Source organism: Protopterus annectens, chromosome 6.part0 (genome assembly GCF_019279795.1).
Source record: "Protopterus annectens isolate FY-2018-M chromosome 6.part0, PAN1.0, whole genome shotgun sequence".
NCBI classification, from domain to species: Eukaryota; Metazoa; Chordata; order Ceratodontiformes; family Protopteridae; genus Protopterus; species Protopterus annectens.
In genome coordinates, this window is record NC_056737.1 from 53,940,834 (window position 1) to 53,950,204 (window position 9,371).

The following is a 9,371-nucleotide window of genomic DNA, read 5'->3' on the forward strand; positions in this document are numbered from 1 at the left end:
TTATGTGAGACTGGTATTGTGGTGTGTGTAGTTGCCTTCTCCTCTTGCCTGGTCTTGCCAGTCCTGAGTTGAGAGAGCTCAGCCTCCAGTCTGGCTAAATAGCTGCATCTCTCACAAGTGTTAGTGTTACGTGGGAGGAGGAGAGGGTTGTCCGTGTACATGAGGCAATTGTAACATTGTCTCAGAATTCCCAGATTCACCAACTGGGCAGGAGAGGACGCCAGCATCTGACCCTTCGACATGCTAGAAAGAATTATGAGTTGGTATGAGACAGAAAAGTAGTGGGCTTAGCAGGGAAGTGGGCACTTCTGGGGGGTTTTGCTAGTGAGAGATTTATATAATATAGGAGTGCTTGACCTGCAAAGAGAATGCTTATAAGACAAGGGATATGCTTATAAGACAAGTGCTGAGATTTTGAGAAGAAAAAGCTATTTGGAACAAGTGCTGCACTTTTTAGTGTAGGTGTAAACTGTTTAGGTTCCTAACAGAGCAGTTCTAAGGGAAAAATTGAAGAACAGACTTTCTGGAGCCAGAAAGAGTTTAACCTTGTTTAACCGGCGCTGCCCAATGCTGCTCTAGTGGCAACTCCGCGCTAAATCGCACTAAAGCACGTTAAAGCGTGCTTGATAGCGTTAAAGCGTGCTTTTAGTTTTTGGAATGCCTGTTCACAATCTGTGGTCCACACTAGCTTGTCTGGTTTATTCTTCCTAGTTAGGTCTGTAAGGGGCACAGCTATGGGACTGTAATTGGGCACAAATTTCCTATAGTACCACACTATCCCTAAAAATGCTCTCACTTGTTCCTTAGTAACAGGAACTGGTCACGCTTGGATAACTTCCACCTTGACAAATTCTGGCCTAATTTTACTACTTCCCACTCTGTGTCCTAAGTAAGTGCCCTCTGCCATATCCACTTGACACTTGTTTGGTTTAATGGTTAATCATTCCCTACTTCATCTATTGAAGACCTCCATAACATGTTGGAGATGTTCCTGCCAAGAGTGGCTGTAAATAGCGATATCATCCACATATGCTAGAGCATGTTCCCCTGCTCCTACCAAAATATGGACTACCAGCCTCTGGAAAGTTACTGGGAGATTTTTCATTCCAAAAGACATCCTAGTAAATTCATACAATCCATAAGGGTTTACAAAGGCTGACCCTTCTCAAGCTGCAGAAGTCAAGGGTACCTGCCCATACACTTAGTCAACTCCATAGTGGTCAGATACCCAGCCCCACCCAGCTGTTCTAGGGCTTCATTTGGCCTCAGCATGGGGTATGTATCTGACTCTGTACAACTATTTAATTTCCAGTAGTCTACACAGAATCTCACACTACCATCCTTCTTTGGCACTAGCACTACTGGGGAAGCCCAAGGTCTGGTAGACTCTTGAATTACCCCCAGTTCTAGCATTTCCCTTATTTCTTCTTTTAGAATCTACTTCACTCTCTCAGGTACTCTATAAGAAACCTGCTTAATAGGTTTTTGGAGTCCTGTGTCCACATGCTGTTGCACCAAATCAGTACACCCAGGTGTCCCTGTGAACATATCCCTAAATTCCTGCAATACCGTTTTTATCTCCCAGACTTAATTAGGAGTTAACTGTGGTGATATGGAAAGCTCTTCCACAGAGGTGTCAATCCTAGCCTCACCAAAAAGATCAGTTGCCATATCCCTTTCAGACTCTTCCTACCATCCACTACAAATGCCCAATACTAAGGCCTCCCTGTCATGATAAGGTTTCATCATAGTCACATGGTACATTTTGTGCCCTTGTCTCCTATCAAATTTACCATGTAGTTCACAGCACTGATTTTCCTCACCACATCAAAGGGTCCCTTCCAAGCTGCTTGTAACTTGTTATGTCTAACAAGAACAAGTACTATCACCTTCTGTCCCTCAGCATACTGTTTCAGTGATGACACTGAAGTTGCCAGAACTTATTTGGTAGGGAAAGGTGCATCTTAACCATCTGGGGATTGTAGTGTTTACAAAGGGACTGGACAGCTATATGAGTAAAAGGGAAAGGAGGTTGTGGGGAGAATGTAAGAAGCCAAAATATGAATAGCTGACATCAGATGTGAGTTCGAAGAAGAACACCAAAAATGGAATGGGTCAACTGTGCAGCTAGGGTCAGAAGCTAGATTTAGTGCTGTGACAGTTCAAACTGAGGAACGGACAGGAAGATCTGATGTACTAATGCATTGTATCATCCTGCAAACACAACAAGAATAGATGATGGGAGATGGAGGAGAGAATAAAGGTGTGGGTTAAAAGTAAGAGAGTTATATTCATGAGAAGCAGACTGGAAAATTCTGAGCTCCCTGTCAGAGAGGGAACCAGAGATAACTGAGATATAATGTATGAGGTATACAGATAACTGGACAAAACATATTTTAAGCAAACCACAGGATGCGCAGTAGCAAACCCCATCCTCTCACAGGCCTCTCAACTGTCCCTATTTTGTAGGAACATTCCTATTTTCTGGCCTGATTTACCCCTGCACATAACATATCTATTTTAGAGGTATGTCCCTATTTCAGGTTTGAATTATCCCTTCACACAATTTTCTGAACCCCCCCCCCCCCATCACAAATGATTTTTGATGCATTGTAGAGCACAGGAAACTACATTACAATACCAACATACGAGTTCATAGGTTCATAGGTTCATAGGTAGATACTGGGCTATCTGCCCAAAGGCATATATTAGCCCAGCCACATTGTGCGGTATTCACCGCTCCTTTGGTTAGTTCCCTAGGCCCTTGATCTAGCAGCTAGTACCCTTGGCCCCTATCTAGTAGAGCTGTTGGTATGATCCCTGGTGTGAACTTTCTGTTACCCATCCACTCTTCAAGGTTCCTCTTGAAGAGTGATAGTGAGGGGCTCTGTCTTATGTAGATTGGGACCTTGTTCCATTGCAAGGGAAGTATTTGCGAAGGGAATCTATCCCTCCAACATGTTCTATTCATTGTTGTGCTAAGGTTTATATCCCTAGAGCGTGTAGCTCAAGTGGATTTGGTTTTGCTAAGATGGAGCATGTTCAACAGCTCTGGGTTGGACATGGCTCTGTATGTTAGACAGAGATCACCTCTGAGAAGGCAGTATGCAACAGAGAAAATCCTTAGTTTTTTTTTCAATCGTGCTGCATAGGGCAACTGTTTGAGGCCAGTAATCCTCTTAGTGAGGTACCTCTGTGGTCTCTGCAGCTGCTGGGGATGCCTAGCCAGGTACATTCCAATTGGTGCACTGTACTCAATAATGGGTCTGATGAGGGAAGAGTAGAGGGGCACAACTACATCCTTAGACCTTGATGCGAACCCTTTCCTTATCAGATGGGTCACATAGAAGAATTTTCTAACCACCTTGGCAACATGGGTATCAAAGGAAAGCTGACTAACTACTTGGGTTCCTAGATCCCTTATTACTACTTCAGATTTCAGGGGGTTACCTCCTATGTGGTAGTTCACAGGTACTCTGTTTTTTCTAAAGGGGATTACTATGCATTTTTTAGCATTTAGCTTGAGACCATGGCTTTGACACCATGCATCAGTCTTGTTAAGGCCCTTCTGGAGGATATCCATGTCGGCCGGAGACTCTATTATAGCACCCAGTTTGCAGTCGTCCACAAACTTGGTCAGCTACAGCCCATCAGTGCTTGCCTGTACTTCTGAGAAGTATATGCCAAACAGGAGGGGCCCCAGGACACAGCCCTGAGGCACACTGCACGTTTCTGGTCTGGATTCGGACATAGATCCCACTACTCTTACTTTGTGGGATCTGTCTAAGAGCCAGTTTGCGATCCATCTTGTGACGTAATGGTTTATGCCCAGGTTGGAGTGTATATCAGTACAGATAATTTAAAGAAAGAAGACACATAGCTTACATTTTCATATTTCAGAAGTAAAATAAATGACCTTGTGTAGCAGAATTCTGCAAAACACTTCAATAAAGTCTACAGATTTTGCATTGTCTCTTTGATAACATGCTTATATTTTCCATCATTTTTGCAACTCTATTTTTAAACATGTGTTTCTGGGTAGTATCCCACATTCCTACTGGAAAACTGAAGAGTTTCAGTGTAACTGATATTCATATTTTATGCTAATTAGATATCAACATTTTTGGCTGGATGTGCCTTCTTTTAAAGGGCCAATGCCTGGGGAGTGGAGAGGTATGCCCTCTCATCACCCACACCCCCCACAAGCCACAGCCAAACAGTAATGCTCTGATGAACATTAAAATGCAAATAGTAAATGATTTGTGTATTAACAAGCGAATACAAAATGCAAGCAGTGAAATGTACAGTAAAGTTAAACTAGTAATATGAATTGCAAACTGCTAAGGGGCACATTATCAGTGTTTCTGTCACTAGTGTGGTGCTGGCATTTCTCAAATTAGTGGTTAAATGCTGTGACTATAGTGTACAGGGTCCTAGGTTCAAGACCTGCAAGGGCTATTTATTCAGGGGTCCAGGGAAGTAAATATTGTGGGAAGAAATGTCCAGGGAATTGTTATGGCTAGGCTTGTATAGGCCCTAGGGCTGATAGCCTAGTACCAACCTATAATGTTGGCAGTGACAGTGCTAAATTAATGCCGTGAATATGTATTTCAGTGGTTGTAACTGTAACAGAAAATTGCTACAGTTTATAATTAGATTTTTTTTTCTCCTTGAGTTTGTAGATGCTTTCTATTGCTCCTCACTTTCAGAGAAGATCTTTCTAGCTATCTAGATAATGCTCTTCTTAATTACACCACTGATGGTCAAACTGAGAGTTACTTTATCCTCATTAATTGTACTGTGGATTAAATGATGGATCTTTTTTTATCCTGGATACATTTTACTTTTCTATACAGTGTATTATTAATTACATCTATATTAGCAAGCAGTATATGTTCTAAGCATATTATGTTATTATGTTTAATTATACATTGCATGTTCAGCCATTATCATGTTTGCTAATTTTTATTTTTAATTGTTAGAAGTTTTTCTTTTGTTAGTGTAACCTTTTCCCATTAATTGTGTGCTAACCAAAACCCTGCCCATGACTTGACTAGCCCATTCATTCCTATGGAAGTCATCACCTAGGTAGCCTTTGAGGTTTTTATTCTGAGTCTAACCCTTGCTATAGTGCTAATATGTAGTCTCCCAGATGTGAGTGCCTGCTATGCCTTCCCTTGTAGCTGTGAGCTTTCTTGCAGCCACAGCTTGCTAGTGCACATTCTTGACCCATACACTGCATTCCGTACATGTCTCAGTTCAGTAGGTGCCTGAAATATCCCCCAATGGGCAAACAGGTGAAGGTCACAAACACCCATCTTCCTTTGTTGGTTCTTCTTGTGCATAAGCCAGTAGTCATTTCCAGGCCATCTGTGCCACAGGTGGGTCTTTATCCTCTCTGTTTCATTATGCTTACCAAGCTTTATTCATTCTTTCCATTAATCATTCACTTACTGGATTTCAGAAATGCCACTGCTCTGTTATAAATCTCAGAGAACTGTAAGGAAATACAAGTAACACATACACACACACACACACACACACACACACACACATACACACACACACACACAGGCACACTCAGATGTGGAGTAGAAAGCCGTGCTATGGCAGTGGTGTCTGAGGTATGAGAGGAAAACTTGAATGGCAATATCAAACCTGTGTATAACCTCTGCTAAATGTCTGCATAAGAAACTGTATCACTGCAAAATGCATATGGAATTTGAGCTGCCACCCCCTTAAACAACCAGCAAATTAAATAAACTGTAGCATAAGCAAATTACATAAGTAAGGAGAGCTCCTGCCCCTGTTTATCCCCAATAAATGGAATAATAAGTTGTATCACTGCAAAACACCTCACCATCTCAAAATCTAAGTTAAATGCAAGAATGACAAACTTGCAGACATGTGAGGGATGTGGCAGAGCTTGTTCCATGCAAAGCCTTTTATTATATTATGACAGAATACTCTGAATACTATAAAATGTCCACATTTGCTTGTGTGGTTGTGGCACATCTTTCTAGTTATCATTGAGAAGTCCCTATTTGCCTGTCAGATATAATATGAGACACATGTTAAAAGTGTGCATTTATTCCTGGTGTAATGATTTTGAAGATAGCATCTAGTACTGTATCTACACTGTATGAATCACAGCATTCTTGACATTATTCTTACAAATATGACTGCCTCTTACACTATGCTGATATGTCATTTCCCATTGAAGTCTGAACATAAACGTGTGACCCTTTCTGTTAAACTCCCAAAAGCCTCTACAACAAACCTACTGAATTTAAGGACTACAAATACAGCAGTCTCAACCTGCTATGTGATGACATATCAAAATTCACTTATGACCTCACCATCTTTAAGCTGGATACAACAGCAAGCTTCAGTAAGAAATTCTACAGTGATTTGGAAAAATCTGTAATTTTAACAGTCCCTACCAGAACAAAGTATCATGGAAATTTAAAAAATAAACCACACTGGAAGCCTAACACCATAAACAAATTCTACCACAAAAGAAACAAAATTGTCCTTAAATTACATAGCAACAGCAAAAATCCCTCTTCAAGGACAATATCAAAAGTATTACAGAAAACTGAATAAAAAAACTATATCAGATCCACTAAAGGAAACAAAAGATGAAATATCCAAGGAATAAACTGTGCCTGCAAGCCAAAGACCAATGTAAATGAAGAAAACAAGACACAGATACATGACTGAAAGCATAAAAAGTTTAAAAGTTTCATAAGGTAAGTGCGTTCACATCAAATACTAGTGCTTCATCAGACCATATAAAAGCTACATCAGCAAACACTTTTAATACACTCACATTGATTCAAAGCAGCCAATAAAAATCAAGGAAAGGTAAAATCCTAACATCAGCTTGTATTATTTAAAGAGATGTCATGTTTTTTAATACAGGTTTAATAGAAACACTGTTATTAAGACCTGGGTATTTATCAGTTTGCCATAATAAAATCCAATGCAATTCTCTGGTTTCAGTAAAGTTTTTAACATCATCACCACATACATTTTCAGAAATAATTTCAACAACTTGAAATCTAAAACCATGTTCATTCTCATATACCATGTCTGGCTAGTGCATTCTTAGTGTCCTCATTCCTAATACAATATATATATTCCCTGACTCATTTCATCAGTGACCTATTGTTTTTTTCCTACATAGAAACAACAGCAAGCTATGCATGTCGCCAGATAAATCAGATTCTTAATTCAACAGTTAGCTGTAACCTCAAATTTATACTCAAAACAAGTAAATGGATGAATAAAACATGCTGATGTGTTAATAAACATACAGAAATTGCATCTGTGGCTTTGACTAGTGCCTGTCCAACCGCCATCCTGTCTACTTTCTTTTTGTGTCACATTTTTATAACAAAAGTTTTCTTTTGAGAGATTTCTTATTCTTAAAGGCAAAATTCGGTCTATGGCCAACAATTATTTACCTTATTCTCCCTATGTATAACTCCCATACAAATGTTCCTTTCAACCTCACACTCATTGTACCCCTTTTCATGAAATTCTCTTTTAAGCATCTGAACATCTTGTCTGAAAACATCATCACAGTTGTTCAGTCAAGATAGTCTCATTGTTTGACCTTTAATAACATTCCAGAATATATGGCCAGGATGCATGCTATCCCTGTGTAGGATAGCATTATTTCTACAAGGTTTCCTATATAATTCAGTGAAAAAACACTGAGCAAAAAATGACAAATAAAAAAACAAACAGCAGTAGATGTTGAAGAATCTTTACTAGCACCAAAAATATATCTGGTACCTCGGCCTTTCGCCTTCAAGGATATATTGCATAAAATTCATCCACTTCTTATACACCAGGTGAACCCCCATCAATTTACTAATAAAATTAAAATATTACCATTTAAAGTGCATTATTACATTTAAAATGCATTACTACATTTAAAATGCATGACTGCATTCAAAGTGCATTAGTGCATTCAAAGCACATAACTGCATTCAAAAATACATTACTAACATTATACATTCTAAACTGCATAATAACATTCAAAATGTGTAAATACTACCATATTAAACACATTTAAACACATATAAAACACATATTCACTAATTTAGATTCTTATATATAAAATAGTTTTCATAATTAACAAAATTTACAAAATTGCAAAATTCCAAAAGCACAGAACATTAAACCAAGTTCACTTCCTAACTGAGCCCCCTAGGGGTTAAAGTGCCAAAATTCAAAATTAACTTGCTTTCAAGTACATTTAACCTTTGTTTCAGCTCACTCTGTCTCTTACCAAACAGACTGGCAAGAATACTAAAGAAAAATGTACTAACATCACCCCCATGTATCCTACAAAAATGCTCACCCACTGGACTTCTGTAATTCCTGTTGCAAATATCACCTAAATGTTCCAATATTCTGACTTTGACTGGTCTCTTAGTTTGACCTATATGCCATTTTGTGACCTCACAGCCACAACCTACTATATATATACTACTCCACATGAATTACATGTAAACTTATTTTTGCTAACAAATCTTCATCCATTGATGAAACTACCTAAAATATTCTTAATATGTTTTACAAACCTTGTACTTCCCACAAGCATACGATCCTATCACCCCCTTATCATTATTATATAGAGGTTTGTTCAACAATTCCTTTAAACTGGAATACCTACTATAAGAAAACTTTTCCCTTCCAGGAAACAAATCACCCACAACTTCATCAAGGCAAACTAAATACAAAAATTCATGAACTAATCTCCTCATGGTTTCAGAAAAGGGGAACATTTTGAAACAAAATACAAATCTTTTCCTAAAAAACAGGTTTTAAGTTGCTACAGTCTAACTTTTTAATTCTTGTCTTAGCAACTTCACCTGTAACAACCTGTCTCATAGCACTATCCAACTTTTCATTATTATAACCTCTTGCTAATAATCTGTCTTTAGCTTCGGACAGAAAAGAATCCTTACATTTGTCCTTTGAAGTGTTACGTGCAATTCGTTTAAATTCCCCTACAGGAAGAGAATCAAGTAAATGGGGGGATGCATGCTCTCGGCAAACAACAAATTGCTCACTGCAGTGGGCTTTCTAAATGGTTTGTAATGAATATTATTCAGTTTGTCTACATAAAATTGTACATCCAAAAATTGAATACTAAATTTGCCCAAAGTCATGAAAAATTTTAGGACATGTGGATATCTATTCACTTCTAAAATAAATTTATCAGACTCAGAAAATAATCTTCTACAAACAAAAAGTAAATCATCAATACATCTCCTATATAGCACAACCATTTCTATTCAAAAGTTAGTGCTATATATAAATAACATTCCAAAATGACCCATATATATATCACT